The 17,811-nt window shown below is 41.3% G+C and overlaps 1 non-coding gene across 1 annotated transcript; it reads left to right on the forward strand.

The window, feature by feature from the left end:
* Window positions 1-2,233: 2,233 nt before the first annotated feature.
* TRNAE-CUC lies at window positions 2,234-2,306 on the forward strand. Its single transcript has one exon. It is a non-coding gene; the product is annotated as a tRNA-Glu (tRNA).
* Window positions 2,307-17,811: the final 15,505 nt, after the last annotated feature.

A 17,811-nucleotide genomic window follows, 5' to 3' on the forward strand; every position in this document is an offset into this window, starting at 1 on the left:
AGCGCACACATCGCCTCACAATTTGTCTAGCCGGTTCACGAGTTAAACCATACAGGGGTCTCAGGGAGCTCGCTGGTAGGTGTAAAAATCATGGGCTTGTTCAGGAGGGGTGAGGACTGGCAGTAGGGAGCACTGTAAAGCACGATCTGCTACATCATTGCCCTCAAAAATGCCTCCTGAGGTGGACTGATGAGAATAAACATGGAGCAAGCATGGAGGATGGCAAAGAGCTCATTTTTCTGGGTAGAGTCATAGGGGGTTTCTAATACTGTTATTTCCTTAGAGGCCTCATGATAAATAGAGGTCTTTCGGTTTTTTGTAGCATCAGTGAAAACATTTGGGCCTTGAACAGGTTCTCCCATAACCTTTCATTGGGGGGGGTACTAAGGTTATTTGCTCTAGCATAGGGAGGAGCAGGCAGGAGGAATGAGGACTCACCTCGGCCCTTTGGGAACAACATGCCCAAGACCAATAGATTTGCATAATGGTTTCTTGGTGTCCAGGTTCAAAAATCGAGTAAAGTAAAGGTCGCTGCCCAGACAAGTGGACAGCCCTTTGTACTGCAGCTAAGGCTAGTTCCCCTAACATCTCATAATAATTTGGCAGCACCTTGTGAGTCTTCTTTGCATATACAAATTCTAACAATTTGGGACCTTGGTGTATAACACAAAAAGGGCTCTGTTGATTGACCAAGGAGACCTCTATTCTACCTTTGGGGTCCCATCTGGCGGTCTGGGCCTGGGCAGCAAGTGAGAATATTTGGGACACTGCTGCCTTAGCAGCAGGAGTCCATGCCTGAGGGGAGTTCAAATCTGAATTTCCTTTTAATATATCATATAAAGGCTGCATTACAGCAGGAGGAATGGGTGTGCGGGCCCTGAGCCATTGGATCTGTCCCACTAACTTTTGGAAGTGATTCAAGGTGGTTATCTTATCAAGCCCTAGTTCAGGAATTTGATTGATAATAGAAACAGCCTCCATACGAAGGCCAAGGTATGTGAGTGGGTAATTTTGTTGGACTTTGTCAGGGGCCACCACCAAACCATAATGAGCAAGAGCAGAGACGGTTTCTTTTACCAATCTTGCTAGTTTCTCATTAGTGCTAGTGGCTAATAAAATATCGTCCATATAATGAAGTATTGTGGCTTTAGGCCATTTGTCCCTGATAGGGTCCAGCACTCTCCCCACATAAGCCTGACATAAGGTGGGACTGCAGCACATTCCTTGGGGCAGGACCTTCCACTGATATCTTAAATCTGGTCCTGCATTATTAGTAGTGGGTATGGTAAAGGCAAATCTCTTTCTATCCTCTGGGGATAATGGGATAGAGAAAAAACAATCTTGGATGTCTATGACTGTCACAGGCCATCCAGAAGGCACTAAATTAGGGGAGGGGAGGCCAGGCTGTAGGGTTCCCATGGGCTCTAGGGTGGTGTTAACCGCCCTGAGATCTATTAACATTCGAAATTTCCCTGATTTCTTTTTTATTACAAACACTGGGCTGTTCCAGGGGCTGGACGTGGGCTCAATGTGCCCCACCTGTAACTGGTGCTGCACTATATCATGTAAAGCCTGGGCTTTCTCTGCAGGGAGGGGCCATTGGGGTACCCAGACTGGGTTATTAGATCTCCATGTTAGAGGAGTGGGTCTGATACAAGAAAATTTCTCTTGTTGCCCAACGGCCCCAATTAAAAATCCTGCAGGGGTGGTATATAAACAGATGCCCCACAAGCCTTCAAAATATCCCTTCCCCATAAATTGTATCTCAAACCAGCAACCACCGGGGTCGATTTGGAAATTTCCTTTGCTGTAAAGGGGAAGTCCAAACCACTGGGTAGAAGTCGGAGATATTCCTGATGCAGCCCCGAGGGCGCATTCTGAGGGGGTGGAGCTTCCATCTGGTAAGCTTGTTGAGGGGCCCTCGAGGGGCCCCTTGCCCCATTTCCCTAGTTTCTTGCGGCATTCCTTAGCATAATGGCCAGATTTGTTACAATTGTAACAAATTACCTCGGGGCAGGCTCCACCAGGTTTCTGGCGGCATTGTGCCTTGAAATGACCGGCTTTGCTGCATAGATAGCACAATTTAGTCTCTTTTGTTTTCAGCACTTCTGATAGTCCTCTCGAAACAGCCGCCTGTAGGCGGACCATGAAATCCAGGAAGGGTTTATCAGGACCTTTTTTAATCTTTGTCATGGAGGGCCTTTGTTTCCCCAAAGCCTGAATCCTACTAAAAGCCCGGCTAGCTCAGTCGGTAGAGCATAAGACTCTCAATCTCAGGGTTGTGGGTTCAAGCCCCATGTTGGGTGCCACTTGTGCCGGCTGCACCGTGCACTCTCCTCCTATAAGGAGCAGGCTGCCAGAGTCATATTTACCAGTCTTCGGAGCCTACCCAGATAAACACACAGAGACGAGCCGACCAGGAGGTGCCAACACCCGAGCTTTATTCAGAGGCCATTACAGCAAGGCCAAGCAGGAAGGCCAGAGCAAGAGAGCAGGAGCAAAGAGAGAGTGAGCTCCGACCACTACCGTTCCTTAAGTACCTACTTAGCCCCTCCTCCTCAGCCCGCCTACTAGTCATTGATTGTAGGATCAGATACCCGGAAGGGGATGTCTGAGTTTAGCGCACAAAGGGAAAGTACGTGACCCAGGAAGTCAGGAAGGACACAGGAAGGAGGCATCTGGGGTTAGCGTTGTACCTAGGGAGGGGGATAGACAAAGGAACTCGTTTTCTGCCGTCCCACTCCCACGTGGCACAGCCCCCTGCCTCAGGAGCACATGCTCCGGCTATTTCCTTGTATTCTGTTCCTTCCCCAGCTTATCACAGCTCCACATAGCACTGCCCACTGCCTCAGGAGCGTGAGCTCCGGTTACTTCTCTGTATCCAGTTCCCATCCCAGTTCACCACAACTCTGCCTAGCACAGCCCCTGCCTGGGGAGCGTGAGCTCTGGTTACTTCCTAATATCTTGTTCCTTCCCCATCTTGCCACAACCCTTACTTGGCAGTAGCCAACATCAGACAGTCCCTCACAGGGCAGGATAGGATTAAGGGAATTATACTTAGTTTTTCACAACATGACTACTATGGAGGTGTTTTGCATGACTACACATCTATAACCTGTATCAAGTTCCTTGCCTTTCAATGAGGGTGGGTAAGGAGGGAGGAAGGGGGAAAATTTGGAACCCAAAGTTTTAAAAAGAGAAGTTAAAAAAATTGTTTCCACATGCAACTGGGAAATAAGATACAGGAAATGGGGCATAGAAATCTATACTGCCCTACAGGAAAATTGAAGGGGAAGGAGATAAGAGAAGGGGGGGAGAGATAGAAGGGAGGGCAGATTATGGGAAGGGGTATACAGAATACATGCCATTTTGGCGTAGAGGGAGGGATGAAATGGGGAGGAAATTTGGAACTCAAAATTTGTGAAAGTGAATGTTGAAAACTAAAAATAAATTAATTAGAAAATTTAAAAATTTAAAAAAAAGAATGAAGGTATGGTCAGCAATATCAGAGATTGAAGAAAAATCATGGAGAATGAGGATTAAGAAAATTAGAATGGACTACCTTGGGAGATATAGGAGAGGAGCTAAGTCAGCAAACATTTATTAAATACCAATTATATGTCAGGCTCTGTGCTAAGTACTCAGGAACTAAGTGCTTCAAGGAACTTGAAGTCTAATGGGAGAGATAACATGCAAACCACTATGTCCAAGATATATACAGGATAAATTGGGGATAATCAGGTGGGGAAAGGTACTAGTATTAAGGGATATTGAGAAAGACTTCTTGTAGGAGGTGGGATTTTAGCTGGAACCAGAAGGAAATCAAGGAAACCAGGAGTTGGAGATGAGGAGGAAAAGAACTCCAGGTTTGGGGGACAGCCAGTGAAAGTGCATAGAGTTGGAGGTGGAATGTCTTGTGTCAGGAACATCTATGAGGCCTGTGTCAGTGCATCACAGAGTTGGTGGAAAGGAGTAGGTGTAAAAAGACCAAAGGATTTTATGTTTGAGCCTGGAGGTAATAGGAAGCCACTGGAATTTATTGAATAGAGGGGTGATATGGTCAGACCTGTACTTTAGGAAGGTCAGCCTTCCCTGATAATTAAGTGGAGGATGGACGGGGTGGGCAGAAACTTGAGACAAGAAGATCAAACAGAAGGCTGTGAAATAATGCAGGCCTGAGGCAGTGAGGGCCTGGACCAAGGTGGTCAGAAGAGAAATCAGGGTATATACAATAAATGTTATGAAGGCAGGCTTGATAGGGCTTGGCAACAGATTGGATATGGGGGGGGGGAGTTGAGAGTGAAGAGAAGAGGATAACATCTCGGTTGTGAACCTGAGTGAATGGGAGACTTGTGGTACCCTCAACAGTAAGAGAGAAGTTAGGAAGAGAGGAAGATTTTTGGGGAAAGATAATGAGTTTAGTTTTGGATGTATCTAGTTTAAGATATCTGTGGGACATATAGTTTGAGATGTTTAATAGGTAGTTGAAAATGTGAGACTGGAAGTCAGTAGAGTGATTAGGGCTGGATAAATAGATCTGGGAATCATCTACATAAAAATCATAGTTGAATCCATGGGAGCTGATGAGGTCACCAAATGAAATAGTGTAGGAGAAGAGAAGAAGGACAAGGAAAGAGGTCTGGGTGATACTAACTGTTATCAGGCATAACTTGGATGAAGATCTAGAAAAGGAGGTTTGAGAAGGAGCAGTCAGACAAGTAGGAGGTGGAGAACCTAGAAAGAAGAGTAACTAGAAGAGGGCAATCAAGAGTGTCAAAGGCTGCAGAGGTGTCAAGAAAATTAGGGTTGAAGAAGACTATTAGATTCAGCAATTAAGAAATCAGTGATAACTTTAGAGAGAAATTTGTTTTAGCTGAATGATGAGGTTGGAAGCCAGATTACAGACAGTTGAAAAGAGTGAGAAGAAAGGAAATGAAGGCTCTGATTGTTAACAGCCTTGTCAAGGAGTTTAGCCATGAAAGGGATGAAAGAAATAGCTAGTGGAAATTGATGGATCAAGTATGGATTTTTGAGAAAGGGGAAGATGAGCATATTTGTAGGTAGTAAGGAAGTGACCAGTGAAGAAGGTGAAATTAAAGGTTAGTGAGAGTGAGAATGATGGATAGAGCAATCTGTTAGAGAAGATTGTGTGCAAAGGGATAATTTGTGCGAGTAGAAGGATTTATGTTGGCAAGGAGAAGGGCTTCATCTTCTTGTGAGACTGGGGTGAAGAAATAGATAGTGATAAAAGAATCTGAGTAATGTGAGATGGGGAGGAAGAGGGGATATGAGGGAGTTTTTTGGTGAATGGCCTCCATTTTTCAGTGGAATATAAGGCAAGGCTCTTAGCTAAAAGCATGGGGGCAGGAGAAGACATGTGAGTTTTGAGGAGGGATGGAAAAGTTCAGAAAAGGCATTCTGGTGAATGGGATCATGAATTAATTAGGAAGATATAAAATCATTACCTGGCCTCAGTGAGAAACCAGTTGGAATTATGTAACATAAATTTACAGTGGACCCAGTCAGCATGATTTTGTGATTTTTTCCAGCATTATTCAGTAGGTCGTGAGTAGAAGCAAGGAAGTGGATGGTGGGAGTAATCCAAGACCTAGGATTTACAGGGCAAAATCATGAGAATAATAAGGGGGCAAAAGGCTTGAGAAAAGAGGACAGTATAGAGTTGAACTGGTTCACCAAGAAGTCAAGAGACACATAGAGCAAGAGTTGGAGGCCTGAGAAAAAATTGAGACATGGAGAGATTGGAGGTCATAGTGAGGATAAAGAACAGGGTTAGGAGTTAAAAGACAGAGGGAGGTAGAATATCAGCAGATTATGATCATATAGAGGAATTTTTTTAGTGTTCAAGAACATAGAAGTATAACACTTTGGGTATGGCAAGGTCAAGAGAATATCCATCTTTGTGTGAAGCTGAGTTTGATTGGAGGAGTAGGTCATGGGAAGGGAGTAAGTTGAGGAACCAAGAAACTAGAATGTTTGAGGGATCATCAATATATAATTATATATGTTGAAGTTCCCTAGTATGGGGGCAGGAATTGGGGAAGAGAGAAAGCAAATCACTGAACTCACTGAGGAAGGAAGGAGGGGTTCTGGAGGTCAGTAGATAACAGTCTCTAGAATCTTGATCGGATAATTGATATGGATTGAATTAACCTCAAAGGAGGAAGGGTTGTAGCAGGAGAGCAGGGAATATTCCATTTACTTTACCATGGCTAGTGGGTGGGGGAAAGGGCAAAGAATGAGTGAAAGTGCAACCAAGTGCTGGAAGAGATAGCCAAGCAAGCTGTGTCATCAAAAGGGAGGGAAGTCTTAGTGAGTCCAAGAAGATCAAAGGAGCAAAATAGGAAAAAGCTTAATATAGAACTACAGAAAAAAGTAGGACAATAGCTAGGGGTGGGTAACAGAATTAAGGCAAGGATCGTTATACTCTAAATATTTTAATTTTTTTCCAATAATACATAAAAACAACTTTAACATTCTTTTTTTAAATATTGAGTTCCAAGTTTTCTTCCTCCCTCCCCTACCCCCTCATTGAGAAGGCAAGAATTTGATAAAGATTATACATGTGTAGTCATGCAAAACATATTTCCTTAAAAGTTATGTTGCAAAAGAAAATACAGACAAAAAAATCCAAGAAAAATAAAGAAAAAAAAGTATGCTTTGATCTGCATTCAGACTCCATCAGTTCTTTCTCTGAAGGTGGATAGCATTTTTCATCATAGGTCCATTGGAATTACTTGAATCATTGTCATGACCAGAATAGTTAAATCATTCACAGTTGATCATTGTACAATATTGCTGTTACTGTGTACAGTGTTCTCCTGGTTCTGCTCATTTCACTTTTCATCAGTTCATGTAAGTCTTTCCAGTTTTTTTTTCTGGAAGCATCCTGCTCATCATTTCTAATAGCACAATCGTATTCTATCACAATCATAAACCACAACTTGTTTCAGTCATTGCCTGATTGATGGGCATCCCCTCAACTTCTAATTCTTTGCGACCACAAAAAGAGCTCCTATAAATATTTTTGCACATATATGTTCTTTTCCTTCCCTCCCACCAGATTTCTTTGGGATACAGACCTAGTACTGGTATTGCTCGGTCAAAGGGTATACACAGTTTTATAGCCCTTTGGGCATAGTTCCAAATAGGCAAGGATCTTTAAAAGGTAGGGAAGCCTGAACATGTTTGCCACTTGACGGGAAGGAAGGATCTGTGTGTGTGTGTGTGTGTGTGTGTGTGTGTGTGTGTATGTATGTGAAAGAGAGAGAGAGAATATGATTATTGAAGCAAGTCATAGAAGAAAAAGGAGGGAATTGTACCAAGGGTACAAATAAATCACTTAGCCCTTGCAAAGAAAAGAACCATCTCATCCTCTAATAATGAAGGGGATAGGGTGGAGGATTTGAAGACATAAAGAAGTTTTGAGATGAAAGAAATCCTGCAGGATGACCTTAATCTTTCCTGTGAAGTAGAAGGTGAAATCTTATATTGAGGGTAGATTTGGGGATATGAAGAAAAGAGGTTAGAATTGCTGCTGTGGAGAATGTGAGAAGGAGCCAATGAGAGGTGAAGAGAAGACTTGCCAGACAGTACTGAGGTCCACTTTAGTAAGGGCCATTTTGACTTAGAAAGCATGAATATCATTGATCCAGTCAACATAGTTTCATACCGCAGGAATAGAAGCCAGCTGAATGGTCAGAAGGACCCAGGGTTTGGCATTTTCAGGGCAAGAACAGAGTAAGGACAGAAGAACTACAGATCTAAGGGTAAAGAAGAGTGCACTGTTGAAATGGCTGACTGTAGCATAAGGGAGGAAATAAAGGAGGACTGGAAATTTTGATTAGTGAAGGGAATTTCACAGTTTGAGATCTGAAAGAGGCCCAGTTTTGTGTGATAGCAGATACCCATGTGATGGCTGATATAGAATGGAAATGGAGGTTACAACAGTTGAAGACAAACTGGTAGGGTACTAGAAGACATACAGAAAGATAGATGTATAGATAGAAGGATATAGAGCATTTATTAAGTACTAACTATGGACCAACAATGGTACTAAGCGCTAGGTATGCAAATACAAGCAATTAAGGCAGTTTCCATGCACTAAGAGCAAACATTCTAATGGGGGAAGACCACCACACATAAAGGGGAATTAAAAAGGAAAGGAGCAGAATGCACAGCAATATAGTGTGAAGATGGGACAGAAATGATCTGGAGACCTGATTCCAAGCAAGATAGGGCAAGATCTCACTCATCAGACCCTAGGGGTATGGAGGAACAGTCTAAAGTTGTGAAGGGAGGAAGATGAGGATGATGGCTGGAATGTAGGTATAATGGTGAGGAAATTATTGGAAAAGATTATGTGTGTATATTGAAGCCACCAAGGACAATAGCAGGGGTTGAATTGGAGAGAAAGATTGTAAAACTAATAATGAAGTCATTGAAGAAGGTAGGCAAATGTCCTGGTAGGTGGTATGACAAGGATTGTGGCAGGGTCATTTGGTCAGAGGATTTAGAGCTGGGAGAGACCCTAGAGATTATCTAATCCAACTTCACTCAGTTTATAGCTGAGGAAACTATGGCCTGGAAAGGGAGAAGTAGTAAGTACAACATTGCAAAGGTAGTAAGTACATAGCAGAGCTGCAACTTGACTCCCTATGCTCTGAATCCAAAACCAGTAGTCTTTTCATTGCCCAACATTAACAATATAATTGGATAATATGAACTACAAAAGAAGTGAGTGAGATTACTGAGTCATAGAGTCTACACAGCACAAGTCTGTAAGTAGCAGTGCGGGAAAAGAGTTATACAAAGTCTTCTTTCTGGTCCTGTGAATCAACAGATGTTAGAAAAGGAGTAGCAGGCACTAGAGAGGGTGATAACTCAGCAGTGGTGTGTTGGAGCCAGCTCTTACAAGATTTCAAGAGCTCATTGTTAAATTGAACATTTACACCTTGAAAATCAACAGACATTACAAAGCAGGGCTTGGTTTGTGGTTTTATTAATTGTATAGACTTGAGAAAATGGTAATAATGCAGATTAAACTTAAAAGTGCATTATATGTACATTTTTTTTCAGAGAGTTGGTCATTGAACATTTACCAGCTCACCTTTGGTAGTAAGCGACATGGAGTTTTCAAGAGAAAGCCAAATTTTCATTAGACCTAGAAAGTGGAAGAACTTTAAGAGGAAAAGATTCAGGAATGAACTCTAGAACTCCTTTATTTTTCCCATGTGTATTTGTGTTATTAAATTTATATTATCCCAAGTACAAAACTTATCATTTATTCTTCCAAAATTTCACATCTTATTAGTTTTAGTATACCATTCCTGTCTTAGGAAATTTTTTTAGATCCTGATTCAGGATGCATTTGTTATCTCTTAGCATTGTGTCATCTGCAGATCTGAAAAATGATATACGTTTTTATCCAAGTGATTGAAAAAAATACTAACCATATCCCAGGCAAAGACAGGCCAAATCATAGGATTTCCAACCTTTGTTTCCTAAGAATTAAATTCCTTTATTTTCCAATAGTGAAATCTATTTGATGGTGGTAAAGTAAATTATTTTCTTTTAAGAAATGGATGTTCCATTAAAGTCCCACTCTGATGCTCCATCATGGTATGGAAATGACCTTGAGTTTTTGAATGCTATACTAATGGAGTATAAGCACTGGAAGGTCCTTTCAAGTATGGCTTGGTGATGGACTCCATGTCAATAATTTGAGGCTTAGCCTAGCTAAGTTCTTAGAGGTTTATCACTAGATTGGTGATTTATTGGTGATTAATCTTTTGGCCAAAGTATTTCCTTTTTTTGAGATTCAGTCCCCTTATCTTGCCCAGGCTAGAAGTACAATGACCACTCATGGGTCCCATCCCTATACTGCTCCATATGTTGAAGCTTTGACCTCCTCTGCTTTCAACTTAGTTTAGCTCACTCTCCTTAAACAACTTGGTGGTCATTTCCCCACCTCACAATCCATCCTAGTGATAGACTTGGTGGAGACACCTAGTTGGTATTAGCTCTGCTGCAGTTCAGAGCCACTAAGCTCAAGTGCTCCACCAGCCTCAACCTCACCAATATTAGACATTAGAGCATGTACCATCATGCCCAGCTAGCAATTTTTTCTAAGAATAATTTTTTATTGGTATCTTTTGTTTTTACACACCTCCCAATGCATCCATCTCCTCTGACCCACCCAGAGAAGCACACCTTATGACAAGGAATTTTTAAAAAAGAGAGAAAAAAGTTCAGCAAAATTAACCAATATTTGGAAAAAAGTCTGACATATACAGTGTTACAATCCCATAGTGCACACCTCTCCAAAGAAATGGGGTGGGGATAGGACATGAGGGAAAGTGTCTTTTTATATCTTCTCTTTTGGACCACTCATGGGCATTATAGTTTCATAGCATTCAATTTAAATTGTATTGATGTTATTGTGGTTTTTATCATTGTATATATTATTTTCTTGGTACTGGTCTTTTCACTTTGCATCAGTTCATATAAATCTTCCTATCCTTCTCTGTATTTATCATAGTTTTAATTTCTTACTGCACAGTAATAGCCTGTTATATTCATCTGTCATAATTTGTTTAGCCATTCACCAGGGGGCATGTACTTTGTTTCTAGTTCTTTCTTGCAACAAAAAATATACCACAGTAATTCCTAAAGACCTTCTACTAAATCATCTTACTAAGAGGAGTTATATTCTTTACTGGTGTTCAGCACAGGTGAAATAATAGTTGTTGATGTATGCATTGTAAGGAGTCAATAGAGCAGAAGGAAGTGTTTGTCTTTGGGTTGTTTGGGGTCAGAGGAAAATGCCTGGTTTGATAGATCAATTATCTTCTTACTGTTAGATACCCAGTGACCCTGTCAATGTGGAGATGTCCTTCTCCATCAATGAGAACTTGCAGCAAGCTCTGCTGATGGAATTCAGATAAACTGTACTAGAGTGGATATGATATTTCAGCTTTAATTTAAATGTATTCCCTGTATAGATAAACACTGCGTGGAGGGGTTTGGCAGCTACATGAAGCATACCACAGAGTGATACCAAACACCAATAACACCCCACACATCAAAATCACTGGGCAGGGGAAGAGACCCAACCCAGGATGCCATTGCCAGGCCTCTCCTGCTTCTTTCTTGGACTCACTTGATCTCACTACTTTATTTTCTCTCTCTGTTTTGGTAACACACTCTCTCTAATGAATCACTCTTCATTCAAATAATAATAACTTACCCTATCAAATCTACTACACTAGCCCCCTTCCTACTTTTTTGGCACCCCCAAATATTTCTGAGAGTTGTAAAGGGCCCTGTAAACTTAAAACACTGTATAAATACAAGCTATAATTATCATCCTCCCCACCCCCAAGCTATGCCATTATCATTTCCATATAGACTTGAACAGAATTTTCACGCCTCTCCCTCCCACAGCCTTGGGCTTCTGATGCCTTTTTCTTCCTGGCCTATTACTGATATTTAAAAGTAGGATAAATTAACAAAAAAAATCCATACGTAAGTTTTGAGAAATGATTCTTTATTTGAAAACACTGAAGTCAATAAGATGGAATGAGAGGATGATATCTTAGCAGATGACTCAAAGCAGCCTGATAGGGAAAACAACACAAGAACTTCAAGGTCTAAGTCGCAGATTAAAGTCTAGACTAAAAGCAAAAGCAATCTAATAATGAAAACAACAGCCTAAAACAACCCAAAGTCACTCGCTGTAGGAAATCTTTAAGATACAAATTGCAATTTTAGGACAGTAAAACTAAGACCGTAAGTCTTACGGACAATAGTCTTCAGGACAGTAAAACTAAGACACAAGAAGGCAATCTTAAAAGTGTTAAGAGCAAAATGGCAAGATTTAAAACACTAAAAGCAGTCTTAAAATACTGAAACCAGTTTGGCATAATAAAAAGAATCCTAAAAGTAGTCTAGATTTACTAAAAGCATAATAAAAATGATAAAGATAAAACAGTAAAGTTCTTACAATACTGTAGGTGATAGAATAATAAAACTAATATAATAGAAATAGTTCATAATAACAATGGCTTATGTTTCTACAGCTTCACAGTTTACAAAGCGCTTCCCTCACAACAACCCTGTGAGGTAGGTAAAGTATTTTTATTCCCAACTGACAGATGAGGAAACTGAGGCTCACAGAAGTTAAATGACCTGCTGAGCATCACATAGATAGTAAGGAGCAGAGGGAGAATTGTAACCAATGTCTGGAGTTCTTTCCAAGATTTTACACTGATTCTTTCCATTTAGAGCCAGGACAGTGGTATGGGGTCTACGAATTTATGGCGTCTATGAATGTGAATAGCCCTCACCAAGAAGTTTATGATATATTCCTAGATCTGCAGCTGGGAGGGTCCTTAGTGATCATCTCTAGTCCACGCCTTCATTTTACAGATGAGGGCACTGAGGTCTAGAGAGGCTAAGCTTCTTGTCCAAAGCCAACCAGATCATAAATGGCAGAGGAAAGACAGCAGAGCAGAACTCAGGGCTTTGAACTTCAAATCCAATGCTCCTTACATTGCACTATGCTGCCTCTTAATGCTAATAACTCACATTTCTGTAAGAGCTTTAAACATTTCCCCCAAGCACTTCCCCCACAACAACCCTGTGAGGTAGGTAGAAGACGTATTATCATCCCCATTTTGCAGATGAGGAGACTGAAGCCCAAGGAGGTTGAGGGATTTGCCCATGGTCACACTATTAGTGACTGTTGGAACTAGGACATGACCCCAGATCTCCTGGCTCCAAGGACAGCTGTCATTCCACTACCTCACTTTGTAGTCCTCTGTTCTTTAGAGGCAGGTTCTTCAAGTAAGGGAGCTTCTCATCTAGAAGGGCTTAGTCACTCTCTAGCCCCTAGCCTAGCACCCTACACAGAGAAGTTATTTGATAAATGTTGGTTGATGAAAATGATGATTACTGTCCTCAGGCTGAAAGAGCCCCTTAGCTCTCATGCCCTGGCCAAGAATGGGGGCATTGCCTTTTACACCTAGGTAGAACAGGAATTCAAACAGCTGAAGGCAGGTTCCCATTTATTGTAGCATACTCTCCGTTCTCAGACTCCGTATTTATTTACAAATAAATCTATACTTTGTAGCTATTCAGACATCATTTGAACAAATTATTCTCTTATTTTATTAAAGGCAAGGACCATTTCCCTAGAAATGTATATTAAGATTTACCCACTAAAGAAAATAAAGAAACATTGCCTAATTGTCTACAAGTTAGAATTGGGATAAAGCCCAAATGCTGGACTCAAGCAAATTAGTCTGAATCATTCAGTCAAGGTCTGAACTGACTGTCTTGGCAGAGGGGTTAAGTTGCTAAATATGCTGGGAATTGTAGTTTTCTCCAGTTTAGGAAAAGACAAAAGTACTATGAGATTAGAAGTGGAAGGCTGAGTTTTTCAGCTGCAGTGATAATCCAGAGAGCCAAAGAGAGTGAATGGGGGAGATAAAGAGAGAAGAATGGTGGAGAATGTGGCAGCAATAGCAAGAGGAGGATGCTTTATAGGAGACTGACTCTTAAGACCCGTAGTAGCTGGAACCTTTTCATTTTCATTTCCCTGGCCTACTTTCTAGATGACCTTCACTTAACATTCACTTGCTGTGACGACTTACTGTCCCCTCTTCTTCCCAAAGACCCCTTATTCAAAATGACTTGTTAGCTGAGAAATAATGAAATTACTCATGAGGGTTTTAGTCTAGGGCAGAGGTTCTTAACATTGGGTCCGTGAACATGGTTTTTATTTTTAATAGTTTGATAATGATTTCAATGTATTTCCTTTGTATTCCTAGATATTTTATTTCATATGTTTAAAAACATTATTTTGAGAAAGGGTCAATAAGGCCTTATCTGCTACTAAAGGAGTTTATAACACAAAAAGTTTAGGAACCTCTGGTTTAGAGTATGGGTCCCAATTCCACATGGGCTTCTTTTTTCTGCAATGTTAGAAGTCTTAAAATACGTATTATTAGCAAAAGTCACAAATCTCTGGGCCACTAGGCAATCCTTTGATTACCAAACTGGAAATATGGTGTTCCAGCCAGTTGTATTTGAGTAGTTATCAGTACTATCCATTCCACAGAAGTGAGAATAGGGGAGAAATAGTCTTCAGCCAGACATTTTGCTGGGTATCACTAATAAGGGGAGCACCTTACCAGTAGGAACTATTAACACTTACTAGAGAGGTAGGGTATGGGAACCAACCTCAATATGGATCAATTTTGAATTTCAAAGTCTGCCATAAAATCATGAAACATGTTTCTATCACTTTCCCTCTGGAACTAGTTTCCTCCTGTAATGTTGTCTACCCTAAAATTGTGTTTTCCTACAACAATAATAATTCACATCTCAATCACATTCTGCAATTTACAAAATAATGGTCTCATTACCCTGGAAAAGGTATTAGAAATTTTAGTTGGGGTATACCTGGCTAAAATTTACTATGGTGCTAAGGGCTAAGAATTAGAAGGAATTATAGAGTAGGGTAATTAATAGGGTCAAGCTAGTGATCTGTTTAGTCATGGCATCTAGGACTGTAGATCCCAAGGATTATGTTACTAGTCAATGTCAAGATTCTGGGTTCCTATAATTCAAAGGTTTTGTGTAGAACAAAATCTCCAGTAAATCAAGTGAGATTCCATTCAAATTCAAAAGCATAAAATTACTTGTACCCAGAATGGGACTGTAACATTTGTAACTTAGATAATTTGCTCAAATAAAATTCACTCTTGCAATTCTTCTCATTAAGCAGCTATTTGAATACTCTAACAGTTTTTGCTAAGTCCATTTCTATCAAGACCAAGATATTGAAGAGATGACCATGAGACATTTTGAGGGGGGAGATGAGTATAGAGGAAGGATGCAGCAGAGATGAACAATCATCCTAATCTCTTCTCTTTTACAGCAGGGCTTTGAATAACTCAATGCTCATTCTTTTCCTGTTAAAATAATTACATTTTTCTCTGCGGCTAGACACTGTATGTCGTGGAAAGAACAGTGAGTCCTAGCTCTTCCACTTACTAGGTGTGTGACAACAGGGAAATAACTTAACCTCTCTGAGTTTCATTGTCTTCATTTGTTAAACAAGGATGATGGGACATCAACTATGTCCTTCACAGAGATGTTGTGAGGAAAGTACTTTTATAAAAATAAACCACTATTAAAGAATAATCATTGTGAATTTTATGTTTCCTTTCTCTGTTTCAGCCTGTGGAGGATGAATGGAAAGATGTGGACAAAAGATACACGAGAGGGTAGGAATAAGTTGTGATCCTCAGTGTCAGAAGAAGTACCCCCATCCATGACATCACAGATCCATTGAAATAATAATAACTAACATTTATATAATGCTTTACAGTTTGCAAAGTGCTTTGCTTACACTACCTTATTAGGTTCTCATAACTAATCTACTCCTGGCTTTGTCAATGTCCGTGCAGAGTAACGTACCACTGAATGGGAGGTCAGACTTCCACCAACCTCAATAATTGTGAGCACCTCTCTGACTCCAGAAAAAGGTCTCTGATTTCCTGAAGTAGCTGGTACAAAGCTCTTACCATTAAAGTCACATGTTGTATTCCTTAAACAGTCATTCAAGCATCCTGTTGTAAAGGAATGGCAGATAGTCTTCCTAGCAACAGGCAAAATTACAGAAGAAGTGACTGTTGATTAGCCAAAATTTAGAGAAGAGACATGAAAAATTAAAGTAAATGTAGCAAGCATGCACAGAATTTATCCTGAAGGAATCTGAGTAGTTTCAAGGCAACCCCTCAGAGAGAAAAGACTTAGAGAACATGTGTTCACACACACACACACACACACACACACACACACAGTGGTTGTAGGGGTTTCTAGGGAAATAAGAACTACAAGAAAGAAGTGGTTTCCACATTGTAGTGGTGAGAGGGGGGAAAAGGAGGCGGTAGTGACAAAGGCAGTGGCTATGTGGTATCCTTGAGGATTCTTGAGAAATTGTAGATGCCTCGGTAACTGGATAGTATTTTTCAGAGTTTTTGGGAGCATATATTGGGTGAGATGTGATGTAGACTAGGGGAAGATGCTGGAATGAGAGATTTTGAGAGAGAATGAGAGAAAAGTTGAGAATAAAGAGAGAAGCAGGCTGATACTGTTTTTAAATAAGGTATTTACGCTAAAGGAGGGGAAAGACTACTGAAGAAGAAAGAAGGGGACTTGAGTACATGAATTAAAGGAGGAGAAAGAAGAACAGGGGACCTTGAGCTGAAAAAGAAGCACAAGTGACTCAGAGAAAGAGGAAGAGAAAGATGTGGGAAGCGAAAGAAAGTTGGGTAGAGCACGCTAAGTGTAAGGAGTCAGTGACACTTGTTGTACTGGAAGGAACAGAAAACAAAAGTTTCCAGTTTCACCTCAATCCCTCCAGTGTGGATAATCTGAATGGGCCAGCTGCTCAATGTCAGAGGAATGATGGGAGGTAAAAAGAATTCAGTTAAGATTATCTAACTTAATAGTGAGGGCTGAAGGCCTTTCCTTGGGGCGGGTTTGGGTGGAGAGGGAAAAAATTAAGAAGGACAAGGTATTGACAGCTGTCTGAGTATTAGCCAAATGTGGTATGCGGTGACTATTAAAAGTTATAAAAATGTGTTGATTAGCTCCCAGGCATGTTGGCCTGGAGCAGTTTCACAAAAAGTTGTTAATACTCTTTCCAAGGAAAGAAAAAGCCACAGAGGCGGATAGAAAATGATAGCAGCAAGTCAGTAGAGTAGCAGCTGCAGATGACGGCTCTAGCAGATGACAGCTTAGGAGAGTAGCAGCAGTGGATGACAGCTTCAGCAGGTGACAAGAGCAGCTTGGCGGAGTAGGTAACAGCTCCAGGAGACGGCAGTAGCCCCTTAGTAGAGGAGCAGCAGTGGTTGATACTACAGCACATGGCTATAGCACTTTGGCAGAGAATAAGCAACAGATGGCGGCAGCAGCTAAGTAGAAGGAGTTGATAGCTTAAGAAGATGGCAGTAGCAGTTTGGCAGACAAGCAGCAGAAGATGGTGGCAGCAGCTAAGCAGAGAAGCAATAATAGATGGCAGCAGCAACTAGGGAGAGAAACAGCAGCAGATGATAGCTCCAGAAGATGGCAGCAACATCTTAGTGGAGATACAAAAGGGGATGGCAATAGTAGTTTAATGAAGAAGTAATAGCAGATGATAGTGGCAGCTAAGCAGAGAAACACCAGCAGATGGTGATAGCAGCTAAGCAGAAAAGCAATAGTAGAAGGCGGCAGCAGGTAAGCAGAGAAGCAGCAGCAGCAGATGATGGCAGAAGCTAAGCAGTGAAGCAGCAGCAGATGATGGCAGCAGCTAAGCAGAGAAGCAACAGCAGATGGCAGCAGAAGCTAAGCAGAGAGGCAGCAGCAGATGGCAAAAGCAGCTAAGCAGAGAAGCAGCAGCAGATGGTGGCAGCAACTAAGCAGAGAAGCAGAAGCAGAAGCAGAAGCTGATGGCAGAAGCAGCTAAGCAGAGAAGCAGCAGCAGATGATGGCAGCAGCTAGGCAGAGAAGCGGCAGAAGATGGCAGAAAGCAGCTAAGCAGAGAAGCAGCAGCAGATGGACTAAGCAGAGAAGCAGCAGCAGATGGCAGAAGCAGCTAAGCACAGAAGCAGCAGCAGATGGTGGCAGCAGCTAGGCAGAGAAGCGGCAGAAGATGGACTAAGCAGAGAAGCAGAAGCAGATGGCAGAAGCAGCTAAGCAGAGAAGCAGCAGCAGATGGTGGCAGCAGCTAAGCAGAGA

Source organism: Vombatus ursinus, unplaced genomic scaffold (genome assembly GCF_900497805.2).
Source record: "Vombatus ursinus unplaced genomic scaffold, bare-nosed wombat genome assembly UNPS02014832.1, whole genome shotgun sequence".
Lineage (NCBI taxonomy): Eukaryota > Metazoa > Chordata > Mammalia > Diprotodontia > Vombatidae > Vombatus > Vombatus ursinus.